General features: G+C 37.1%; 1 long non-coding RNA gene across 3 annotated transcripts in view; it reads left to right on the top strand.

The window, feature by feature from the left end:
- The window catches only part of LOC120613241 (uncharacterized), a 99,698-nt gene extending 72,725 nt beyond the window's left edge, over nucleotides 1-26,973 (top strand). Inside the window, exons 3-5 of one of the 3 annotated variants that reach the window (XR_005655628.1) lie at nucleotides 17,358-17,508; nucleotides 22,782-23,547; nucleotides 25,456-26,973. This is a non-coding gene — a long non-coding RNA (uncharacterized LOC120613241). Of the gene's footprint in view, nucleotides 1-17,357; nucleotides 17,509-22,781; nucleotides 23,923-24,681; nucleotides 25,129-25,455 lie in introns of those variants that run through there. The other 2 variants (XR_005655629.1, XR_005655627.1) reach the window with 2 other exon arrangements.
- The last annotated feature ends 205 nt before the right edge of the window (nucleotides 26,974-27,178 follow it).

Below are 27,178 nucleotides of genomic sequence, written 5' to 3'. Positions count from 1 at the left end.
TAAGTTTAATCTTATCTCTGCCAACTCTTTCCCATATGTTGATAAACACATTTAAGTCTCCATTTCCTTATAAACTCCATTCTCTTGACTATGTCACTAAAAACAATACTATTTTTTTCTCAGATTTCAACTCCTTTTTATGCTCTAAGCAGCATTTGCCATGTTGACCCTCCTCTCTTTGAATTTTCCTTTCTCTCATTTTTCATTTCCTTGGACCTCACTCGTATTTACCCCTCTTTTTCACTGGCCCCCGTCTCTACTACTGTGTATTAAAATATTTCCCAAGATTCTTGCCTTGAAACCTTTTTTTTCTCTTTTGATGATTTCATCAACTCTCACACCTTCAGTTTATATGCACCCCCCGCCAATCCATCCATCCAATCCATCCATCCATTCCATCCATCATCCATCCATCCATCCATCCATCCATCCATCCATCCATCCATCCAGAGCCTACTGTGTGCTATACAGTGCTAGGTACCTTTTTTAAAAAAAAATACTATTTAACCCTCAAATAAAGTCTATGAGTTGGATATTATTATTCTATTTTTCAGAGAAGAAAACAGACTTATAAATATTAAGCCAGTTTTATAAAGTCACATAATAAGTCATGGCACTGAGAAAGCAAAGATGCTCTGCATGGACCCCATCGACATCTTAGTAAGTCCGGTGCACCTCATTACCACTAGTATTTTGTTAATAATAACACCTAACTCATTTTGTTAATTTCAGGGCTCAGGTTCTAAACTTTAGGGTTATTCTGCCACTGCCCTTTTCAAATGACTCTTTGCACAATCACATAATTACTTGCCAAGTTCTCTATAATGTCGAGTCCACCCTCTCTCTTCCAGTTTCAGTGCTGCCACACACGCGAAATATTCTCATTGTTCCCCTTTACATCCCGCACCGTACACTTGTACGTGTGATTAGCCGTCCTGAAGCCCGGTTAGAGGGTGCCATTCACTTTCTTACAGTTCTTCAGAATTTCCGTTTCCTGTTAAATTCCTTACAGACTCCTCACACTAGAGGGGATAGATAAAGATTAGAGTTTATTCTGAGGATAAATTGAGAAGGCACACAAAGAGCATTTAGTACAATGTTTGGATATAGAGAGCAATACATATTTTATCATTATAATAATTCATTGTTCTTCCAATGTTTCTAAACTTACTCTTCTGGCTTACATGTTGAGCCCTGCTCTCTACTCTAACAGGCCCTTGAACTCTGCCCTCTACTCTAAAATGACACATTAACACACATGCACTTTTCTACTATAATGCTTTTATTCATACTGTTTTCCTTTTCTGTCATTGTTTATCTCTACTTTCGAAATCCTTTCAGTTGTACGCTTTTCTCACAGCCCATCTTCGTGAAGATTTTCTTGATTTAAGATGTATTGGTACAAGTTGATAAAATTATTTATTACTATAACCCCATAATGCTTTGTTTCTAACTCTTAGCTAAAAGCAATGGTAATATAATTGTCTGGATACTTAGCTCATCTTTTCTGGATTGTAAAGTCTCTGAGGGCAGAGCTTGCATCTAATTAATTCAGCATCTTGATAGAGCCTAACATAATGACTTGCACAATACTTGCACTCAATATAGCTTTGAATTTAATTTCTATTATCTTTCTCTAAATTTATTAAGATAATATTAGTCTGCTACAATAATTAAAAAAAAAGAAAGACCCCAAATTGCTCTGGCTGAATGAGACAGAGGTTAATACGTTGGCATGGGGTTTGGGGACAGTAGGTAGGACACTCTACTCCCTGCGCAAGTTGACAACGCAGTTTCCTCTGTCTTTTTGTTCAGCCATTTCCTTGTTGCCACTCTATCTGCCTGATGGAAGCTAGCTTAACCGCTTCAAGTTCTCTACATGGCTTGTGGAGAGAGGAAGAGAAAGCTGAAGGCAAGTGACTCTCTTGTAAGGAAATACCATGTAAGTTATACAACAGATGCCATTCACAGTCTTCTACTGGTAAGAGTTTAGTCACGTGGCCACTCTGAGCTGCAATGGAGATGAGCACATAAAGTCTCTAGATAAGTGGGTAGTCATATCCCTCTATACTCAGGACATTTCTATTTCTGAAAAGAAGACCCAGAGAATAAAAGGTAGGGGACAATTAGAAATCTTTGGCATACCTCCTATTGAGATAATTTGTTGTGTTATATTCTGTTTTCACTCTCAGTATCTTCTCAAGACCACTTGGAGATTGAATATTTCTGAATAACTGGGTGTTTTGGATAGCTGAGTATGTATCTATTAAGGCGCTAAAATTTTTTATTTGGCTCTTTTGAACAGAAATCTTTCAAAGTGTATCGTATCTTCAATTAAGTTATTGAGCCTATTTTAATCATTTCTTGGGGACTTGGGGTCATCTTAATAAACAGTAGCTATTCTACTGAGCTGAAATAGATGTCCTTGGACATGATGGTTCAAGTTCCTCAAGTGAAAGTTTATAAACTTTCACTACTCTATTGTAATGCAAGAGAGTGGTACCCTTGGATACTCACCAGACTTTTATTCCCATACTCGGTATCACCAGCTCTTATGTCTGTATTTAGACAATACCCCTACTCCCTCCGTTTACTATTAGACTTTTTGGTAAGGCTTGCTGGTCTCAGTGCGGATGCCTCCAGAAGCCCTTGCCCCTCTTCTTTCTTGCTGTTTATAATATTTTATTGACTCAGAAATAATAATAAGAAAAACCTATGTACCTGGCACAGTTCTAGGTGTTTTATATATTTTAATTAATTTCATCTTAAAACAACTCTATAAAAGATATTATTATTTTCCTCCTCTTACGGTGATCCAACAGAACACTGAGTTTAAGTAACTTGCCCCAAATCACAGAACTGGTAAACAGCAGAACGGAATTCAATTCAAGACAGGCTAACTCCGGAGTCTGTTCTCTTAGTAATTACACTGTGCTGCCTTTAGGCTTCTTTGGATTCTATTCAAAGTGAGAATAGATAGATTCTGAAAGAGAGCGAGAGGCACTCTTGTATAAAGAGCAGATTTGGTCTTCAGAGCATTCCCTCCTTGCATTATTACATGCAGATTGAATCAAAAGATAGACAAAGTCCACCTACGTGAGGTAGGTAATAGGGCAGCTTTAGCTGAGGCAGTTATGTCAGCAAACAGTGAGGCAGCTGATTCTACTTTACGAAGTGGGTCAACTATAAAGCAGGGGTTCAGAGGCGAAGTCAAGTGTTTCTTCTCTTCTACATTTGATGTTACTGTAATTAGAAGCCCACTTCATCTATTTTTCACAGAGATCAGACTGTCCGATGGCTCTTGATTTGGAATACATGTGAGACTGCTCTTTTACATATTGACAGTTCATGTCACCAGGATGTCAGAGGCAAAGTATCAAAGGAAAGAAGAAAAAGTCTAGAGAATGTCACCGATGTTTTTCTTTGCTGTTAAATATAGAACATATAATCATGCTTATAAACATGATTGATTAAAAAAAAAGATTATCTCCTAGTGAAGGATAGTGGTATCTACCTTATGTGGAAAGTTGGTGCTTTGGAAGAAAATATGCATTTGAAAAATGCAATGTAAAGTATCTATCTGGACAGTGTTTTTAGGTTAAAGTATAAATGTGGCAAAGAGTATCTTAAAGTGAGAAGATACTAGTTGGGAACGATGCCAATAACCAAGAAAAGTGAAAAAATGTTTTATGAATATGAATGGTAGAGGAGGCACTATCTAAGATTGTTATAACCTCCGCAAGATTGATATCTTCAAATGACTTGGAGGCTTTGCTAGTTTATTTTGATAACTAGCATCAGTTTTGGGAGTGTTTCTTTGGTGTTTACTCATTTCACTGCTTCAAAAATAACCCAGAACTTTTTTTTTTTTTTTTTTTTAATAGCAGAGGTGGCTATCACTGATGGAAAAGTAAGCTACTGCTGTGAATGGTTTTCTTATAAGACAACAGCATATTTAGGAGGTCCGCAATTTGGTTTATTGCAAAACAAGAATGATAGTAGAATTTTCTATAAAATCACATACTTCTAGCATTTTGTACTTCTGTACCTCATTAGCCTGTCAAAATGAGTAGTTTCATTCTTTTTTTAATATAACAACACATATAATTACAAGTTATAAAACTTGGGATGAAGCACATAAAGGAAATAAACTAGCCACTGCATGTAGCATCAAAATGACTGTGAAGAGTGCAGTGGCCTGGCAGTAACACATTTTATATTTCTAGAATCTGATATTGGTGGCTATAAATATTTCTACTTTAAACTACTAGACATTCCTATCTTCATCTTCTGTTCCCCATCTCACTCAGCCGTGAGAACACAAGTATACTTTGATGTGCAGACAGTCCCTTGGGAGGGAAAAAAAGTCCAGAATACACTGAAGTTAATTGTTGGCCTCCTGCCAGAGTGTCCCTTAGCTTATACAGATTTCTCTAAGTTTAAGCATTATGGGCCAGTGCCTACTTTCAAGGCTGTGCTAGCTGCAAGGATTTAAAACTTTTGAGAGATTACACTCCTACTCTAAAGGGGTGTGGACAGAGGCTGCCCAAGAACAAAGCTGAATTTCTTGGGTTCTTATTAGAACTTTAAGCTGATTTAGTCTCATCTCTTTAGATTTGGAATAAAGCAATGTGTTGTATAATCTTGAGCACTTGATTTTGTAACTTTGGTTTGATCTTTTGGATAAGATCGTTGTCCATTTGATCTGATCATCCAAATCAAATCCCCTGGCAGAAGCTGAGTTCCTTTTTCAGCTGGCACGTTCCTATATGGCAGGCTAAGTACTTTTACCACAAGAGGTGACTGCGAATGTAAACTCAGATCCGCTCGGAGCTTTGTCCTGTGGCTTTTGTGTCCATGAGTTTTGTCTCATTTTTGACCCCATGTAAACCTAGATCCTACATTCCATTATTTTACTGCATTGCAAGAAGGAAAGCTAATCCTAAGCTTCTAATGCATTTCCTAGAAATGACTGAAGATTTGAAATTCATGAGGGCGAATGCCTTGTTGTGGATCCGTTTGCCTTATTTCTTCCCTCTTTCTGTGCCGCACTCTTTTATTTTGCCTTGAAATCTTCCAAACTCTTTATTATGTAGGGTATTCCCCACTCCCTTCAAGCTTTCGTTGGTTGATATGTAGGCCCTAAGGGGGTTTAATTTTTACTTAGAATTTCTCATAATGCTGTTCCAGCAAAAAGAGCTCTCTTCCTCAGAACTACAGTATCAACAGTCAGCTGTTACAAACTTTATCCTATTATGGGTAATACCTCAGTAATTTTATTAATTGCATTCCTCCTTACTTCCTTCTCTTCTCCTTGCTTCCTTCCCATTTTTCTTTCATTATTCCTTTTTTTCTTCCACCTTCCTTTTTTTTTTTTCATATTTTCTTTTCTGTCCTGTACACCTGCTATGTACTAGATACTCTTCTAGGCACTGAGATAAAGACAATGAATAAGATATGTCCTTACTTTCAAGATGCATCAGTATAGAAAGGGGAGACCCCCCTCCCCGCAAATCTACAATGTGGGAAGCTGAGACGGGGGTGGAGCTAAATGACATTTCATAGTTGCTAACTTGGGGGGATTGCTTTGATGGCAATGCCATTAATAGAAAATACTAGAAAAAAAGAAAATTTTAGATAGAAATAATTAGATTGTTTTCATTTTAGAGTTTTGGAAAGAGATTAAAGTTGGAGTATGATTTTAAGAATCACCACTGTGTGTGAGTCAGATTACCCAGGAAAAAGGAGAATAATAAGAAAAAGGGATCCCAAAGGATGTAATCTTAAATAACTTTCACTTTTTTGCATATAGTCAGAAGCAGAGACACTAAAAGTAAAAGCAAAAGTAAACAGTAAAAGTAAAAAATTACGTGGAAACGAACCCAGTCCATGTCAACTTCTGCCTTCCTTATATGACCTCGAAACCATGAAGATCATGGATACAAAAAAAGTGCCTAGCACGGTAGAATAGAAATAGAGAGTACTTTAGGAAAGAGAGGACACTCTTCATAAGGGAGGGAGTAATTGACAGTGTACAATGTCTCATAAACATTAAATTGACTGAAGACTGCAAAGGGACCATTAAGTGAGTCTTCTATCTTTCTTAACCTATTGTTTATAGATTGCTCCATCTTGTTCTGTTTCAATGACGATGCAAGGCAGAAGATAACCATTTTTCTCACTTTTTTTGTCTACTGTTTTTTCTGTTTTCCATTAAGTTCCATTCTTTTAAGTATTATTTAGTGAGCCTTCTTAGAAATACATTCTAGTTTTTAATTTCTCTGAAGTCCTTATTGAACTTTTATTTTGATAGATTCCTGCTAATTGAATTGAGCTAATGCTTCATTTGACCTCATTATGCTTTTATTAATTCATTCCTATATAGCACTCATTTATTTAGAGCATACTGAATTCCTGGATCATTTTCAGCTTGTGGTGCCTTTTGATCTCTGGATTGCTTTTGTTGACATTAGTGCACAGGCCAAAGTTAGTAGATCTTCATACATCATCATAGCAGCTGGTTTCGAAGGATATGGTTACAGGAAACCTGAGTATTTTGCTTTGTTTTGTTCTTTTGGCTGGTGTGGAAGGGTAGAGTGTGAGTAAACGTAGTAGAAAAGGCAAGACAAAAACAATTACTATTGTAAAAATATTTTTAAAATTAAATTTATTGGGGTAAGATTGGTTAACATTATATAATTTTCAAGTCTGCATTATAATTCGACATCTATATACTCTATTGCATGCTCTTCACTCAAAGTCTAGCTTCCTTCTGTTACTTGAAAAGAGAAAAATTGACCCCCTTTACCCACTGCTCCCTGTCTCCACTCATTTTCCCCTCTGATAAACCACTATTCTCTTATCTGTATCAATGAGTTTCAAAGGCAATTATTAAAAAGATTTTTCAGTTAACAGAATCCACATTGAAGGTTTCTATAAGAATGGCCAGTGATCAGCAGAGTCTTTTAAAATCGATTGGAATAAAATAGCTTTCCAATCCTGCAAGGGCACGAGAAGTCGAACATATTAGATTAGATTAGATTAAAGACAGCAGAAAGTTGTCTTAAATGATAAATTTCTTTGGATTTAACATCTCACAGAAAGTGATTTTATTCTGCTATTTTCTATAAAATGTGATTTATTTTATTATCATTTTATATTATTTTATTACTTTTATAAGAATTCTTTCAATACATTTCATTGTATTGCATCACAGACATCACAGACAACAAAAAGATAAATTGCAGTGGGGCTGAAATAATTCTTCTTATATCTAAACATTCATGTCCATGAGTTTATATATGACTTTGTGATCACAAGGCGAATTAGGCTAAAGATCTATTTATATTTCATTCTTTTATGGGAAAAGTTTCTGTTCTTGTCAAAGTTGGATGCCAGGCTATCTATGACCGAGACTCCAGTCCAACCCTAAAACAAGTCATCAGGGATGGGATAGAAGCTGCTGGGGGTCCTTCATGGCCTTGAAGTCTTTCTTCATGCTTATTCATCTGTAAAAGATGCAACCGATTGCAAGGATATTTAATCCAGAAGGGTTTATCCTATCAGGCAGGGAAGGGGCTGAGATACTGAGTCTTAAAACATTTTATTATCATATTTTTCAAACATACAGTAAAGTTGAAAGGATTGTACAGTGAAAAACCATACTATATATAACCACAACCGAAATTCTATCATTTATATTATTGTATGTGTGCTTTGTCACATATCCATATAATCTTTTATTCAGCCTTTAATCCATTTTATCTTTTTAATGCATTTCAAAGTAAAGTGCAGATTACTTCTCCTTAACTATTTCAGCATGCATATCATTAAGTAGAATTCAATATTGGATTACTGTTTTTCTTTTGGCATAAAATTTATATACAATAAGATGCACAAACATTACCAGCACATTTGCTGAGTTTTGACCAATGAATACACTTGTTTAAACCAAATCCATATCAAGATATAGAATACCACCATTCCCCAAAATTCTCTCATGACCCTCTCCCGTCAAACTCTACCTCTATCCCAGAGGAAAATACTTTTCTGACTTTTTCCACAATAGATTAGTTTTTACTATTTTAGAATATTGCTGGTTAGTATTCCATTATATAGATATACCAAAGATTGTTTATTCATTCTTCTATTGATGTACCCTGAACTTTCCTACTTTTGAGTCATCATGAATAAGAATAATATGAATATTGTTGTACAAGTGTTTTTTTTATAAACAGATGTTTTCATTTCTCTTAGGTAAATATCTCAAAGAGGAATTGCTAGATCATATGATAAGAGGAGTTTTAGTTTTATAAGAAATTGACAAATCTTTTTCCAAAATGTTTGTATTATTTTACATCTCTATCAACAATATATGAGATTTCCAGTTGCTCCATTGTGCCAACATGTAGCTTCGTCAGGACTTGGGAGCAAATCCTCTTCCCCTTCACCTTCCCCCGACTTTTTTTTGTTTCTTTTGTTTGTTTGTTTGTTTTTTGCCCCAGGGAGCTCTCGTAGAACTTATTGCCTGATTGCTAAGAGCAGAATCAAGAGAGTTTTGCAAACTTAAATCTTTGATCCAGAGGGGCTCTGCTCTATGGGCTTCTTGACCTTGTATATGTCTTCCATTTTTCTTTAGCCCATTGCCAGATTATATAGGGACTAATTAAATCTTTCAAATTCTTGCCTACTTTTTATGATTTTGACAGCATGGACACTACAATTACCAGCTAGCTGATCTAGACACGCAAGCAGGGAAAGGGTTGGAAGACCTGCTGCCTTTTCTGTGAATGTTTTAATCTTAGAATGTGTCAGGTCAGTTAAGAGAAAATACAGCGGGTGCTGTCGGGAGATTGTGCATTCCTGGCAGTTCCACCTGCGTGTTCTGTTTCTGTATGCCCCCTTGAAAATGTATGAAGAACTCCTTTTAAAACCACTTTTTCATTTCTCAAAAGGCTGGAGGGGTGTGAGTGCATACGTTGAGGGGTGCTAAATAGGATACTGAGCATACCTTGGTTCACCTTCTTGCAGGCAAAGATTTGAAAAAGGTAAGAGAATCGACCATGTGGAACTCTGAAGTATGATTGCCCCAGGCAGAGGGGCTCCTCCGAGACACATGAGGCTGAAGCGAAGTGAATGAAGTGCAGATTTATAGGCAAGAGCAGAAAGGTAATGGAGGCCCAGGTCCTACACGGCTCCTGTCTGCTGTTGTAAGGACTTTGGAATTTATTCTCAGCGAGTTATTTTTTTCTGTTGGAGGAGAGACATGATTTACATGTTTAACTGGATCACTCTAGCTCTTGGATGAGAACATACTGCAGGGGAGCAAGAGTGGAAGTGGGGAGATCATTTGAGCAGGAGTAGAACCTTCTTTATGACTGGAAGGCATAAGATTTTGGGTGTAGTACAAATGGAATGGGCCAATAGGGAAGCTACAGTTGAAAAGATGACTCAATATTTTTTTTTTTGTGGAAAGACTATGTGTCTTTGTGTCTTGGTCAGTGTTTGCTGAGTTTATAAGCTTTTTGTAAATTTATGGGGAGTAAATCTGCAATCATGAATTTATCTTTACCCAACCCCCTTGAAATTCTATTAATTTAAGTTCTGTCCTTCAAAAGTATTTTTTCTTGCTTCGGTTATATCTGGTGACTTATCTCAGTGAATATTTGCCCAAGTGTCTGAAGAAATAATTCTACTCAAGCCAAAGCTTCCTCCCAAATAAATAACCATGAACCTGGGAAGGCGTTATGTTAGGGCCTCCTCTGGGAATGATAGACTACACAACCTCAGGAGAGAAATCTTTAGAAGAACATAAGTCAATAGAAATTAACAAAATGTTTAAAATAGTAAATATTTTATGTCCAAGACAAATTGGATTTTAAAAGTCATCAAACTATTGAATTGAAGCAAATAATAAGATAGTTCATTATTTTCTATGGGAGTGTAAGAAGAATTTCAAGATTCCAGGAAAAAACGAAATAGAAAAATTACTCGTCAGAGTTAGCTATTCCTGAATTGTGGTATATGAATAATTGAGATGATCAAACCAATTGGAACAAAAACTTAAAGTAATTATATAGGTATTAATTTAATTGGCCACAAATTTAGGAGTTCAAAAATATGATTGTAATTTTATACAACTGAAATTAATTTCTGTTCTGTACCACTCTGCCTAGTGGCACAAATTGAACCATTGTCCCATTAGTCAATTCAAGAATTTCTCAGTCTCTTCAGTATTTCTTGCTTTTCATTCTCCCTGAGAGCGTATACACATTCTGAAGGGCTTTCTCCAGTGCCCAGAGACAGAGGGGCAGGGCATCTATTCCTCAGCCATCAAATGTCCCTCTTGGCATCAGTTACCATCTTCCAGCGGTTGATTCTCAGCTCTTGGTATTCATCCTTATGCAAAAAATGAAATTTGATTCATTTGCTTTTTGTATACTTTGTAATTTCTCTCCTGCCACTGACTCAGTATGAAGAATGTCTTGGAATAACAAGGAAATAATGGGGGATGGTAGCATATTCTAAGATGGCTGGCATCACATCCTTCCTTACCTGTACATCCACACTATTTCATTATTATGTATTAGTCTGTTTCACCCTCCTCCTCTTGAATCTGGACTGGTCCAATTGACTTGCTTAACTTATAGAATGAGGTGATAGTAATGTTCGGAAACTTCCAAAGCTAAGCCACAGGAAGTCTTGCAGCTTCTGCCTGGACCTCTTGTACTGCTCACTTCTGAAACACTGTCTGGGAACCCTCTGCTTCTACATGAAGTCCAACTACTCAGAGACGGCCATTCTGGAGAGGGCACATGTGAGCATTTTGGCGAACATTTTAGCAGATCTCAGGCTGCCTTCTGGCCGTCTCATGAAGGCATTAGACATGGAAATAAAGCGGTCTTAGACCTTTTAGTGAGCCCATTCACAAGCTGTCACCACCAGGTGACATCTATCGACACCACATGGAGATAAATGCTCAGCTGAAACTGGCCGCATTTCTAACCTACAAAATCATAACAGGTAATAAATTACATGTTGGCTAAAGCCACTAAATTTTAGAGTAGTTTGTTATGTAGCAAAAGATAGAACAGGAGTGAAGCAACACATTCTCGTATTTCAAATTTTTATCCCACTACTTATCAATATATCAACTTGATAATACAGCATTGACTTCTCAGTATTTTCAGCATTGTCAGGGAAACAGTCTTTTCTCCAGAAAACGGGGGCTGTTCCACGACTCTGCTTGTCACTGCTGCTTTCACGTGTCACCACCGCAGGCTTTCTTCAGAAACTTTCCCCAGACTTCTTTCTTTAAAATGAATTTCCTTTCTCTTTGCTTTGAAACTGTTCTTTTAGTTTCTCTGGATCTTTTACTGTTAACTATTTTACACAGTACTTTCATTACCTCTTTTATTCTTTTTCTTTGGGCTCTGAACATTTCCAAGTCACAAATCATCAGTATAAATCAAGTGACACCAAAACCGTGCTTCTGATATTAGACTATTCTGTCCCATTGTTCCATTGGTCCATCCTGGTGCCCAAGTCACACTAAACTAACCTGGCTTCTTCGATCCTCTTCTGATATGTATCTTTTTCATTGGTCCTTTTATTTTTATTGTCTTTGTTAATTTTTATTGAAGAATAGCATACTTATACAAAAGTACATAAATCATAAGTGCGTGCTCTATGAATCTTCACAAAATGAACACGCCTGCATATCTACCACCCAGATCAAGAAATAGAACATGTAGTAATACCCAGAAGCCCTCCTTTTGCCACTCGACTCATTACCTCAAAGTAGCCAGCATTTTGACATTTATAACCAGAGGTTAGTTATGACAGTTTTGAACTTTTTATAAATCGATTCATATAGTATTATCCTTTTGTTTGGATTCTTTCATTCGACTTTCTGTTTCTGATAGTCATCTATGTTGTATATGTAGCATTCGTGTGTTCATTGTAATTATTACATAGTGTCTCACTGTATGAATATATTGCAATTTTTCATCCATTCAGTTATTAATTAATGTTTGAGTTGTTCACATTTTGACTAAGTCTAGTCAAATATTAATATTCAAGGATATGAATATTCTAGTACCTGTATACACATTTTGTTTGGTATATACCCTTTAGTGAAATTGAAGGATCATAGACTGTGTTTATGTTCTGCTTTAGTATATTATTTCAAGCCAATTTCAGAAGTAGTTGTGGCAATTTAAACATCTATTAGTAGTGTATAAGACTTCCAGCCTGACCACACCCTGATCACTATTTGGTTTCTTTTTTTTTTTTTTTAAACTGTGAGCTATTCTGGTGGATGTATATTGAATTTTTTATTATGGTTTTAATATTCATCTCATTAAAGAATGATGATGTTTAACACATATTCATGTGTTTATAGCCATTTGATATTCTTTCTGTGAAGTGCCTATTTAAATTTTTTCCCATTAAAAAATCGAGTTGTCGATGTTTCTTATTGATGTTCCTATAGGAGCATGATAGAATTAAGTCTTTTCTTTGAAAATGTGGTTGCAAATATATTCTCACACTTTACAGCTTGCCTTTTTATATTCTTAATGGTGATTTTGGTGAATAGAGTTCTTAATTTTAATAAAGTCTGATTTATCAATCTTTTCCTTTACAGTTATTGCCTTTCTGTCTCCTATTAAAAGAAATCTTTGCCTACCTCAAAGTCATCATATTAGTTTCATATTGATGCTGAACAAATTACTATAAATTTAGCAGCTTAAATACCATTAGTTCATAGTCTCTGTGGGTCAGAAGTCTGAGCCTGGCTTCACCTGGTCCTCTAATTTGGGACTCGTAAGGTTGAAATTGAGGTATTGGCTGGGCTTTCTTATAATTTGGAGACTTGACTGGGAAGAATCACTTCTAAGATTATTCAGGGTATTGGCAGAATTGATTTCCTTGTGTTTGTGTGACTGAGGACCCAAGAATTTTGCTGGCGCTTCGCTAGTGGCTACCGTGAGGTCATAGAGGCCACTTGTTTCTGGTGGCTGCCTGCAGTTGGTCATGTGGGTTCCTTTAACATAGCTTCTACTTCATCAGACCTGCAAGGACAGTCCCTCTTTCTGGAAGGCCTGAGTCCCTCTTAAAGGCTTTCATCTGATGAAGTCAGATACACATAGGAGATAATCTCTCTTTTGATAATGCAGTTGACCCTTGAACACACAGGGATTAGGGCACCCACACCCATGCAGCTGAAAATTATGTGTAACTTTGACTCCTCCAAAACTTAACTACAGTCGCTCCTCTGCAGGGGGTTGATTTTAGGACCCTCCCCACCCCACCCCCCACCCCACCAAGGATAGCAAAATTCGCGGATGCTCAAGTCCCATATATAAAATGGCACAGAACAATCCGTACAGCCTTCCGCATCTGTGGATTCCTAGCCTCAGATAGAAAATTCTGTTTCAATCTGCAGTTGGTTGAATTCTCAGATGTGAAACCCCAGGATTTTTTTTGGGGGGGGGCATTGTATTTACTGAAAACAACCTACCTATGAGTGGACTCGTGCAGTTCCAACCCATGTTGTTCAAGGGTCTACTGTAACCCTAAATCAACTTAAGACTCTAATTACATTTAAAGTTCTTTAGCTTGTTGGTTAGAAGCAAATTACAGGTCCCATCCTATTCAAAGAGGGTGTGAGCACCAGGGGCAGAGATTATGAGGGCCACCTGAAGGTCCGTCCCACAGTCTGGAGGGCGTTTTTAGTGTTATCTTCTAGAAGTTTTACTGTTTTACATTTCACTTTCAGTCTCATAATTTACTTGGAATTGATTTTTATGTAGGGTAGAGGTTAAGATTCATTTTTATTTTATGTGAATAAACAACTGACCCAGTACAATTTATTCGTCATATATCAAATGAGTATATTTAATGTTTGCTTATTTTTCTAGATTTTGGTGTCTGTTCATTGACCTATTTGTCTCTATTGTGTCCAAATCACACTTTTTATTACTTAAGTTTATAACATGTCTTGGTTTCTGGGTAAATCCTCCAAATTTGTTCTTTGTTCTTTAAGTTTGTCTTAGCTATTTTTTTTTTTTTGTATTCCCATATAAATTATAGAATCAGCTTGTTGGTTTTGACAAAAATCTCTAGTGGCACTTTCAGTGGTAGTCCATTAAATTTATAGATCAGTCTGGAGAGAACTGATAACTTTGAAAACTGAGCCTTTCCATTCATGGAAGCTCCCTCCCTGCACCCGTCTTTTAAAACTTGTCTAGGACTGTTCATAGGTCTGTGTAGAAGCATTGCTTATCTTGCACTAGGTTTATTCTTCTAGGTAACCCGTAGTCCTCTATGTAGTTGGAACTTAAAAAAAAAAATTAATCTCTAACTTGAAGATTAATCATCGAGAGGCAGGATTGTGAAAGGATATAACATCCCTACATTCCTCAGAGACTTAAAAATATATTTTCATTCATAAAAATTGTGAATGTTCTGAAAATTAGAGACTCCATTATTCAAATGTACGGACAAACTCAATTCCAAAACCAAGTGTAATAGCAATTACACTGATAACAAGAGAACTGGCTTGTTTCGAAGTCTATTTTAGGGGTCCATAAACTTTTTTGTAAAGGGCTGAATAGTAAATATTTTAGGCTTTGTTGGCTATAAAGGAAATTTTATTATAAGTGCTTAACTCAGCCTTCATGGCATGAAAGAAATCATAGATGATATTTAAGTATATGGGATACATCAGTGTTCCAATAAAATTTTTCTGACAAAACAGGTGCTGACTGGATTTGACCCAGGAGCTATAGTTTGCTGGCCTCTTGTTCTAGGGCATTGTTTAGAAATTATTTCAATCTCTATGTAGTCCATTTAATTATGGGTATGGAATGGTTAAATGGTAGGCCTCTGAGTCATTGCAACAAGGAAGGATGTTTTATGTTATTTAGAAAGTATAAAAACATCTAGGACCCTGTCAAAAGGGGCAATTTGGTTCCTGACCTCTCAGTGTTTGTAGACTAAAGGAGGCAGAAACTCCAGCAAGAACAAAGTTATTTCTTGCCCGCATATTACACTAAGGATTTTTACTGATTTTTTAATGAAGGAAAAGAAGATAAGATCTCAATGTATATGCATATTCATTTATAAATATGTATGTAAGTATATATTTGTGTTTGCATTAATATACAATAGAAATTCTACATATTAAATACTTTCGTTTGCATAAATACTTCAAGAGTTCATTCTTCTTTTTGAATATAATTCTATAATGCACTTATTATATTTAATTTGACTTATCTGTGAAAATAGACCCTGGTAATCAGAATAAATAATTTGAATTATGGCAATTTTGCCAGACACTTTTGGTGTACAGTGTTTTAGGATTATTACATCCAGAGGATACAAAGTCCTGAACTCAAAAGCTATTGGTTTGAAGCTTTTAAACATAAGGAGGACAACTTTATCAATCATTTAAAATATTACATGTTTTAATTACAGATCATAAAAGAGGATTAATAGGGATGGAGAAAGTATTCCCTAAGGCAAGGTACAGCTGTGGTAAATAGAATGTGAATTCATATATCTGGAGTACAGGTTAGGCTATTATTTCCCCCGTATATCTAAAACGTTCTGCTGCCATTTTAGTCTAAGGAAACTCATGGTACAGTCTACCTGTGGTCTAGGATTATTTGGTTAGCTATGAAATCAGGTGTACAATTTGTAATTTCTATTTTTGGAACTAATTATTTTAAATTTAGCAGCTTCCTTGATTTATTGATAAACATTTTGCACACCATGAGCTGTTAATAGCTATCATCGAAGGAAGGATTTGTGATCAAATTAGTGTGGCGTACGTTGGTTGCTGGCTCCCCGTGTTAGTGATTTATCACATGGAGGAATGTACTGTGAAGGGCTTCAGGAAGTCTGAAAGTTAAGAAATATGTTCATGTTTAGCCTAGATTTCTTCTACACTTTTTGGATGCTTAAGCTGGTTTGTTTCCCTTATAGAACATTTATATTCTGAAGTGTTAGTGTTTGAAGAGAAAATATTTGAGAAACAACTATTTTAATCCATAATTTATTTTCCCATTCTTTTTTTGGGGGGAGGGGGGGAGCCCCTTCTTGTTTCGGACATTTTTAATAAAAATAGCTGTATTTATTTCTGTCATTTTGTATAGACTCCCAGAGCTGGCTAACTTGAAGGTAACTTAGGAAAAGAAATTTATTCTTCTCAGCATGTTGATTCTTGCTGAGTTGAAGACATTTAGAGGTAAGTTAAATTTTATATTTTCATCAGCAGTTCGAAAAAGTGTGTTGACAGAGAAATTTATCAATCCAGTAAATAAATTGATTGAGCAGCTTAGTTAAGTATTGTTTAGTACTTTTCATTTTTATTTTTTAAAATTTATATAAATAATCTATGAAAATATGCTCATTATTAAAAATAAAACAATTCAGAAATTTTTAGAGTAACAAAAATTTACCACTCACTAAACGTAATCTTTGTTAACAGTTTGAATTCTTTGGGGGCCTTTTAAAAAATGCATTTTAAAGTATTTACTTTTTGTCTTTTGAGTTTTATTACATATATAGAAAGACCTCTCTTATCCCAGGATTTTAAATAAAATAGTCATATGCTTTATCCTTAAACAGGGTGACCTGAAGTTCTGAAAGCCTAAGTAAATATCCATAATAAATGGCTGTTGATATTGTGTTACAATAAATATGTTCAGTGACATTCATGATAGGTTCAATGTGTTGTCCCTTTTTAGTGCCTCATAGTTCAATACACTACAAAGTGGAAACAAATGTGGTGCATTAACATAAAATTTCCGTAAGTCCCTGCATATGTATCTGTGATGTATTGATTTATATCTCTGATTTTCACTGGATAAGTCTGTGCTTTTATGTTATATTATTAATACCATATTATAGAAATCTTTATAATATTTAATATTTATATGTATATGTAAAATATCACTACATTAAATATATACATATAAATATACTTTATTATTTTTATATATTAATATAAATATTTATAAATATTTATTTATATAAATTTATTTATTAAATATAAATCTGTAGAGATATATTTAAATATACATATACATATGTCCAAACTTTATGACCAGTCTTTTGTAGAAAAAATTTTTTAAATGTTAATTTAATCCATCTAGAATTGAATTTTGTATATGTGTGTGAAGATAGAATTTACCTTTATTATTTTTTTCAAATGAGTCATTAGTTATTGAATTTTATATATGTGTGTGAAGATAGAATTTACCTTTATTATTTTTTTCGAATGAGTCGTTAGTTATTCTAATACCTTTTATGGAATAATTCATATGAGATCTACATATGACCATCTTAAGGTAGAAGATAAAGATTGTCGAGTATCTACAAAGAGATGAAAGTTGAAGATGTGAAGGCAGATGAGATCTTGGCAGAAGAGAGTAGATGCAGGGAAGGACCAAGCATGTGCTCCTACGGAGGAAGAGAGGAAGTGAAGGAATTAACCGAGAGGTAGGTGGAGGGCCCCAGAGTGGTGTCATGGAAGTTATGGATTAGGAAAGTTTCAAGATGGGGAGTGGGCAGTAGTAACTAGTGGGGAAGCAAGCGTCACTTGTGAAATAAATGGGAGAAAAGAACATTTGATACATCGGTTGTGCGGCTCATTGGATTCCGTGGTGCAGCTGTGGCTTTTGGATTAATTTAGATTTTCTACAGTTTATCTCATTTTTTTTCATCCACAGATATGGATAATTATGAGTTAACTCTAGACATGTACTGTTTCTGGGTGGTAAAGTGAAATTTTCTCAACACACTTTAAAATGTCATTTCATTCAAGTATTTTTTGCATGGTGCATTCGAAAATTATTTTCAATGAAAACCGAGTTAACAGACAATGATATAATGTACATAAAAGAGCTTTTGACCTAAATAAACCATAAAAATAAAAGCTGTGGTTTGGATATGTAACATGTACTGGCCATTCCTCATTCATTTGTGAGACTATGGAGCAAACTTGGCTAGGACTCAGCATGATCATGTTGGTCAGCATCCGCTGTATTGCCATAAAATATATTTTAAGCTGGCTAATTTTTTGTCTTTACAAACTAGTCCTTTCTACGACCTATTTGTGGCTTACTTTTCCCTGTTTTCCTCTTCAAAAAGAGGTCTAGAGAGGTAGTGAATTTGCCCTGGTTTAGTGTGGACATACTGTTTGGTCAGCCTGTATCCAGGCCATAAGGGTGATAATCACTATATAAATACATAGCAACACAGCATCGCACTAGCCTTTCCTCGTTGCCCTGGAAAGCAGCCCATGTGCAGATGAAGAAGCCATGTGCGCAGCTCCGCTCGGCCGCGCACGGCCTGAGGATGGATGGCAGCAGGACCCTGAGCAGCTGCTCTGTGACAAGACATGCGAAGAAACCTCCATCTAGGCGTTCGCTGAGAAGCCCATCAGAAATGTTGATGTGACACCAAGGGAGCTGCCTTCCGTGGAGAATGAGGGGTATTGTCTGTGGGCAGACATGGCACGTGGCAGTGTGACAGAGGCGGCTCATTTTGATTCACGATATTGAGCAGCCTGTGAAGCTAGGAAGATCAGCAAAGAATGACAGGCCCTGCACTGGTGCCCGCAGTCGGAAGGCAGGGCTTGACCAGCTGAGCTCTCCGTTTGGAGCAGTTAGCAGTTTTTTAAAAGCTATATTCATAAATATGGAAAATAATATCGCCATCATCATTATAATCGTATATGAAGTGAGATGCACATCCATAAATCATACTAATGAATGCCAGCTAATGGTGATGCACTGAATGCTGTGTTCCATAAGTCTTGCTCTGTCTGCTTATCCTGATTTATTTTCTTCACAGCCTTATCTTTGCCAGATATTTTATCATATATATTTATTATGTTATAGATTGTTTCCTTCCTAGGCCCTACCAAACAGAAATCACGGGGTGGTAGGGTCTTTGAATGGTCTTGTTTTCTGCTGATCCCTAGTGTCAAGAACAGTGCCTGCATGTAGTAAGCCGGCAACATATGTGTGTGTTGAAAAAAATGTAAAAATTCAGTCTTGTATATTTCTAGTGATTTCCTGTAATATTAGAGAGAGTCAAACACCAATTTAGAATAAGAAACGTGCTCATTAAGTAAAAAGTAGTTTTCTTCGAAGCAATTACTAAATAGCGGAGTTTTACAGAATTCAAAATATATACTGCCATATTTCTGATGGATTTATCAGTTAGCATTAACAATTTAGCCCGTCAACTAATTGTTTTGTGTGTGTGCTGCCAAGTAAAGATTTTGACTAAATTTTCCTCCTTCTCTTTCCTTCTGTCCCATGTTGCCCTGCAGAAGATGTCACAGCACAAAAACTTACCTCCAACTCACTGTCAATACATTGATAACAGGAATCAAATGATCTACTTCCTTTCACAGATGGGTGTGTCTATTTGTAAAAGGAAATGGAAAGAATATGAATTTTCCTAGATTGAGAAAACCAAACGTTTGTAATTTCTTTAGGTAGAAGTGGTTTGGGTTCTTGGCTTGGAGGTGTTCAAGCTGAGATAGGATAAACCCTGTCAGGCCCAGGGGAGCTCGCGTCTGTTCCTAAACCTGCCTGTGCATCAGAATCATCTGGGAACATCAATTAACAAGTAAACAACCATTCCAAAAAAACTGAGAACAGACAAACAAAAAAACAGGTTACAAGACTCCGTTCCAGAGGTACATCTGTGGAAGCACTGGACTCCATACTGAAAGCAAAACAGCTTCCTAGGCGGGTCTCATGTACATCAAGTATTAAGAACCGCATAAGGTCAGGATTCAAATTTCAGGCAGAAAATTGGACAAGATCGGCCTTTCTCAGGTATCATCTGCGAGCACTTGTAAGTATGCAGTCGAGGCTTTTCCCCCTGGGCATTCTAATTCAGTTTTCTGGAGCTGGCCCAATAATCTTCTTCCACTTTTTAATTTTTTAAAAAATTTCTTAAATTCCAGGTGATTTTTAGTTTCAGGTATGTTGGGAAGCATTCATCTAGCAGACCTTGAAGTCTGGTCCAGTCTTCAGATTCTATGATTATTCAAATAATTTTTCTATTTTGTGTGTCAACACCGTCTTTGAATGATTTTTTTTTTTGGTTTAGAACTCATATAACTAAAATCATAGATCGTAGTTTATAAATTGGGCAGTTTATGCCTGGTTTAAAAACACATGAACAAATAAGAAGCCTCACTTCATGCAAACCTCACTGTGGAGTGATATGTCCTGTGGGTCACTGGGCCTGGTAACGCTTTTTAATCGTTTGTGAGCGCACTCATGGTCCTGCAGCTCGTGGTGTGCAAAGGTTCAACTCAACAGCTAGAAAAATGATGACGGTAACAAAGTTTAAATAACACGAGAAAGTGGTGCATGGAAATCAATCTTCAAATCCTAGAAAACTACGAGTGCCAGCTCCTCATTATATTTTTCACTACATCGTGATTATACAACTTGAACAACCTTACAAGTTGAAAAACAAATAGCCAGGACTTAGAGCAGTGTTTCTCAGTGATGATTCTGCTCTGAATTTTTCTTTTTATTTATTTATGTTTACTCTATTTTTTTAATGGATTAAATAGAGAATTTTAATCAAGAAAACAGAGCCCTGTTTGCTTCTCAGATGCCGTACTCTATGGTCTAGTAAGTACTTCAATGAGTTGGAATGTTGCAAGATGTTTCTAGGTCCTTTACATCCTTAACTCCGTCAGCATATATTTCTGCCAGACTTTCAAAATGCATGCTATTTTCCCCAAACGGATAATTTTTAACAAAGAGCTTAGTGAAAGTTTTTACTCCTAGTCTCCTTTTGTTAAGGTGCCTTGTTTAAGGTCTAAGCTATTCTAAACCCCAAGTAGGATTGAACTAATTTTTTCCCTAGCCATCTTATATAGCTATTCACACTGCAGAAGTCTTTGGATGATTATTTTATCTTAACAGATGATAATTACAGAAATGTGGAATATTGTAATTTGAAAGAACATTCAGGATAGTTTATTATAACTCTCTTGTTATAATGTTCTCAATTTTCAGATGTGAAGAATGAGACTCAAAAGGACTAAATGACTTGCTCAAGGCCATTTAATGTAAGGAAAGCCAGTGCTAGCACCTGGCCATTCAGAAGCCAGATTCTAAATTCTTTCCAATGCCTATATTGACTTCAAGTGCTCTCACCCTCGCAAGGCCTGTTGGTTCTAAATTATTCTCTTAAGCTATTCAAAAAGATCGTTATGGGTGATTTTCAAAGCAGGTGTTTCTGCTTACATACGTACTATGGGCAAATGTATTTTCAGGTACACACACGGAAATAATATCCATCATAATACGCTCTCTGTGAAGCCTTGTGAGAGCTCACAGCCTGATCTGAACCGTGCTGTGGAGAAGTAGTGGAAGTTCTCGTTTCCTGAGTGTCACAGGGGGCGGGGACACTCCCACCCCCATCCCCCCCGCGTCCCCCCCCTCCCCCCGTCCTTCCCAGGGCCAGTGGTCGCACCCTCTAGCAAACAGGTGAGAAGACCTGTCCTAGGCCAGCCACCTCCGACTATGCTCATTGCGCTGCAGCCTTAAGCTCAGCGCGCAACAGCCTTAAGCTCAGCGCCAAGCCGCACAGCGCTGGGCAGCAGAGCTGACCTGTCAGCCGCCCACACGGGCCTGGGTGTGGCACTCAGGCCCCCGAAACCTGTCCACTCTGCCTTTCAAACACTGTAAAGACCCATTCTCATTCCCTAAAGGCACTATTTTCTCTTGGTGTTCCCCGTAAAGCTCTTAATACTTTTCATCAGTTTGTTTTATGGACTCCCTGCCTCCCTCTTCTTCCTGTGTCCTGGGGTCTGTCCCCTGTCTGTGCACACTATCTCTGGGGGGCCCTCAGTCATCCCCATGGCTTTAGCTCTGGCCAGGATGCCCACAAATCCCCGCTTTCTCTCTCCTCCTGTATCTTTTTCCAGCTCGGGTTTGTTGAGAATTTACTAAAAAAGATGTATGAGATGTAGTCTTTTTCCCTGAAAGATATTTTAACTTAGTTGCTATAAATTGTGTATTTTAATAGGAAACAAATATTGTCCATAACTCTGTTTGTTTAAACTATTTTGATTTTTATTTGAATTTAGAATATGACAATAAACATTTTGTCGTTTATTTAAGTCATAATTATATGTTAGATATTTAATGTGTACTTTTTTTATTGGTTATAAAAATCATAATACTGAAGTAAGGATTAAAAGCCACTTAGGAGAATAAGGAAATATTAATAACATCTTAGTACTTATATTTACAGAATTTTTCTTTGAAATTACCTTGTCTCAAAAATTAAACTATAAAATGAATTGATAGATATTCAGTTTTTAAAGCTCTTTTATACATAGAAAAAACTTAGCCATTCACATGGGCACAAACTTTACTTATCAGGAAAACGAATGTTTCCTCAGTAGCTGTCCATAAGTATAGTTACTAATGGAAAATAGAGAACTCCATTTTCCTTAGTCTTTAGATACACTGAGGACTTTTTTTTCTTTTTAAATATCAAATGAGTTAATGCCCCTCAGAATTTCCTGTCAAGAGTTAACCCCGCTGAAGGTAGAGCTCAGAGGAAAAGGACTCGAATTCCTCAGATAACCCAGGAAAATCATTTCCATATAAAATACTGAGTTTATACCATTTAAGTTTGGGCTTCACTCTTCCTCCAAGATTATGATCTTAAATTTTTTATTGTTTTTTTTTTTTTTTTTTTTTTTTTTTTTTTTTTTTTAGTTTCCTACAGATGATCTGGCATAGAAGATACATCAAGGACAAGGTCAGGACATAGGTCAACCATTCTGACTCGTCATCATCATCTGATCAAACTGTAAAATGATACGTACTAAAATATCGAAGTCACAGTCTATGGTGTCTCTATAAATTATGATCAATAAGACACTAAACATCCTGCAAATATGTGAAATAGCACTGTTCTGGCCCCTCAGAGTCAGTGAGGCAAGTCTGTCATAGCTCCAGGTACCCACTTGATCAGTCATGGTCTTGAAAACAGATTGTATGGTGACCAGAGCCATCTGTGCGGCACTGCAGAGACCCGCATGGAGACCTCTGAAAGAGGGGAGCCAGAGCAAGACCACTGACCATCGCATGTCCACAGGCCCAAACGCTCCTAAGCTCCAGGATCATGTTACATCTACCTGCACATCTGGATCTGTTTCCGAGTCATCCCCACCGAGCTCTTTGGCTGGCTCAGCTGTTTGGGCAGCTGTATACTCAGCTGTAATCGAAGACACCTCAGAGCACGTATATTTCTAATTCTGAGAAGACCCAGACCTGACCATGAAAGTACATGGAATGTGATTAGGTGGTTCACTCGCAGAAGCGATGTCCTCATTGGCTGGCAGTGCTGCCAGTGTAGCAAGGCTAGAAAAGAAAAGATAAAGGAAGAAAACAGGAAGAAGCAGTCCTCCAAGAGGCGGTGAAAACTCCACAAAGCGGAGAGAAGAAGCATTTCCGAAGCAGAGTGTGTAGTGGATATGAGGTGGGTGAATTAAGTTAGACTGCCCGGTGTCAAACTCCAGCTCTCCTGACCTTGGGGGAAGTTGTTTACCCTTTCTTTGCCTCAATTTCTTCATCCACAAAGTGGCAATAAAAATAATGTTCACCTAGGAGGATTGTTGTGGGATTATATGAGTTAATAAGGTGGAACACTTAGAGCAGCATGAAGCTCATGAGTAAAAATGAATAAAATTGTCTGAGTAAACTTGCTCAGTAAGTTTGAGCCTTTCTCAGTGGTAGTGATCAGCGCTCTTACGTGGCGCCTGGATCCGCCCCTGCTTCACCCTGAACGCCAGCCACGTGGCACACAGGCCATGGGGTGCAGAGTGTGGGACCTGCAGTGGTCCTTGGTGGGTCTCTGTATTTGAGAAATTGTCAGATTGAAAGCAGATCACCTCCTAGAGAACATAAAACTATTGGAACCGTTAGCGCAAGACTATATAAATCCTGCACGGTTCAATAATATTTTAGGGCATTTTGTGGGAAATGCGTACACATTCACATACACTAACATTGAGCTCTTACTCATGGCACAGATTTTGTTAAGCACTTTATATGTATAATTTCACTGAGAACAATTCTGTGAGACGAGCCCAATTTTTATCTGCCTTTTAAAGATGAAGAATCTAACGTTTGGGTGAGTTAAAGTCACTCGGGATCAAACAGCTGGCAAGGGATATGGCCAGAGTTTAAACCCAAGTCTGCCTGGCTTCAAAACCAACGCTCTTAACCATTTGGCCACAGGGAGTACAGGACAGCAGTCAAAGAGAGGCCAGGGCGGCCAAGCACAGCCTGCCGTGCCCCGAGGAGATTGCCACATTTCTGCAGTATGTAAGCTGAAAATTATTCAGCTCTGTACTTTATGTCACAGAGTTTAAATTTAACAGTCATAAATAAGGATGTGCAAACAATATAGCTTTGTTTCCTGTATCTGAGCTCAACTTGTCTCCAGCCCTCACTCCTGTTAACGGTGGAGAATGATGGTCTGTCTCCTTGCATCTGCCAACTAAAGGCCCACCCAGTGTCTTCTATTTTATAGCAGCCTCTTTTTTGGATGAATATTCATTTGATTCAAAGTTGCTTCCATCCTGCCAAAAGTAGTTTTCCTCTTCCTCAGGAGCATGGAAACTTCTGCATCCACTACCCACCACTAGAACAGTGGGGCCCCTAGAGGCACTTCCCTCAACCATTTCTGCACTTGGGACGCACACCATGAAGACACAGGCTTCTTGGAGAGGCTCGGGCAGCAGGGGATGCAAAGATGCCTGCTGCTCTGAGAAGTTCCAGAACTGGTCTGCGAGTTTCAGCCACCCTCCCTTCACCTAAGGACTTTCTGTTGCGGGGGCGTGGGTGGGAGTTAGGAATCCCCTTTTGAATTACGTAGGCTGCATTTCTCTGTCTCTTTTTCTTTTACTCAAAAAAGAGACTTAGTCGTTGGGTAGGAATTTTCCTTAGTTCCTATATTGACTTCTCTGCTTGATGATCTGCTATGTAGAAAATCCTCCAAATTTTGCTTCTCGATATTTAAAGAGAAGCTTTTGATTTCATAATGTGTGTGTGTGTGTGTGTGTGTGTGTGTTGGGATGTGTGTGCTCTTGCTCAAGGAAACTGGGCTTTTGAGACTATTTTATTACTCTGAATTTAACAAATCTAATTTAACACTCCAATCTGAACAATTCCTTTTTTCTAGGTATTATAGGCTCTTCCCCTAAAGCAATGAAAGGCCTTGATTCAATGCCTGAGAGAGCCATAGGGAATTAAAAATACACGGTTACATTACTTTCAAAATATTATAGCCATCACATATATATCTAGATTAGTGTGACTTTTCTGAGTAGAGTTCCCTTTTGTGATCCTCAGTGTTCATAAATGTTTTATTTAACTGTTCTAGTGTGATTTCGGTTGTGATTTAGACAAGAGCATTAAATGGGAAACAACAGTGTTCTCTGCCGCAGCCCAGGATGGTGATGGCATTGGAATTAAAAAGAAGAGAAGACAGGAACAGAGGTTGGATCTGACGTCCAGCTGCCCATCCCTACGTGAGTCACCTGTCAATCCTCATCTCCGAGGTTCTGGGATTAATTTCGTTAGTAAAGGAGGTTATATATTTCCAGAAAAATTTAGCGTTTGGCAATATTTTTGCTATTTTCTGACTACGGATGTTATTTTTGGTTCTACCTGTGTATTTCACTGTCCGTTGAGTACAAAATATATACTATTATTCAGAATATAGAATATTGTTATAGAAGAGATTTCATGTGGATGGAGGTTCATCCCTCACATCTCATTATGTTATTAAAGATGACATTTCATCGTGGTTTATACCTGGCATTCTAATGAAAATCAAACATTATGAGAACTCGTAGAAAACTGTGGCCTGTTATGTTTGCCCAAGTGTGTTTTTCTGATGATGAAAGGATATTTGGAGACCTTTTGTGTAAACTCTTCCGAATCCTAGCTTATATTTTTGTAACATTTAGTGATACTCTTCCTTCACCCGTATCCTCAATTGCCTCATTCTTACTTGCCCCGCTCTTAACCTACTGGGGTCGAGAGGGAGTTTTGTTTTCCCTTTTATACTTGATTCAGCCTATGACTTCCAATACTGTCCCCATTGTCCCCATTTTCTAAGGAAATGAGAAAGGGCAAAGGGAAAGTACAGGGCGAGCAGTGCTGGTTCTCAGGAGATGCATCATTTTTGCTCTTGTCTCATCAGCCAGTATGTCACTAGCCACACCTCGCTTCAGGAAGGCTGGAAATGTAGCTACTATCTGGGTGGTCACATACCAAGCAGAAATGTTGTAGATTTTATTACTAGAAGAAAGAAAGGGAGATATACTCGGTGATAATTTGTTGTCACTGGCTCAGAAAACATACCGAAGGTAAATATCTAGCAGGCAATACTTACGAGGACAAATGGAAGTATGAGATGACGGCGTGGGAACCAGAAATCTTGTATGCTTGGGGGAGTTAGTTTGTGGGGTGAATTTGTAAGTTGGTTTATGAACTCATTTGGTTTAGGATTTTGTTGTGAATCTTTGATAACCTGAGGTACATTTATTGATCAAAGAGAAACTATAGAGTAAGTGCTAATTTTTTGTTACTGAAGTTCATTGTGACACTCATAATTAATTTTTCTTAATAAGTGCACTTGTCATATTTTTGTGAGCTTACCTCTTATTTATGTTAGCCTTTTCAATTAAGATTTGCACTGATGAAAGGACAAATAGCCTAGAAGTGTTATTGGTATTAGACAAGTGTGTTTTACTTCATTCAATATGGGTAATATTTTAAAGCCCTGAAAAGAACTTTATTATGTAATTATTAAAGTTTAAAGTTCTCATATTTTGCTTTTCAGCAAATAGTGGAGAAACATATTTACTTCTATCCATGCAAATCTAAATGCTGTTGGTGGTAATTCTCAATAATTTGATAAGAATTTGAAATGAAGTCAATATTAAAAGTACAGCATGCACCATGATAAAAAGTGCAATGGTGGTTTTGACATTATCAGTTCTGGCTGATGTTAGGATGGTGCCAGAAAGAGATTATTTTTGATACTTGAAGCATTGTAAGAATGATATATTGCATCTACTTGACATTATCATTTCTGA

The sequence above is a fragment of the Pteropus medius genome, unplaced genomic scaffold (genome assembly GCF_902729225.1).
Source record: "Pteropus medius unplaced genomic scaffold, Ma_sr-lr_union100, whole genome shotgun sequence".
In the NCBI taxonomy this organism is placed as follows: Eukaryota; Metazoa; Chordata; class Mammalia; order Chiroptera; family Pteropodidae; genus Pteropus; species Pteropus medius.
Note: the sequence above shows the minus strand (reverse complement) of the source record. Positions and strands in the feature narration are given on the sequence as shown.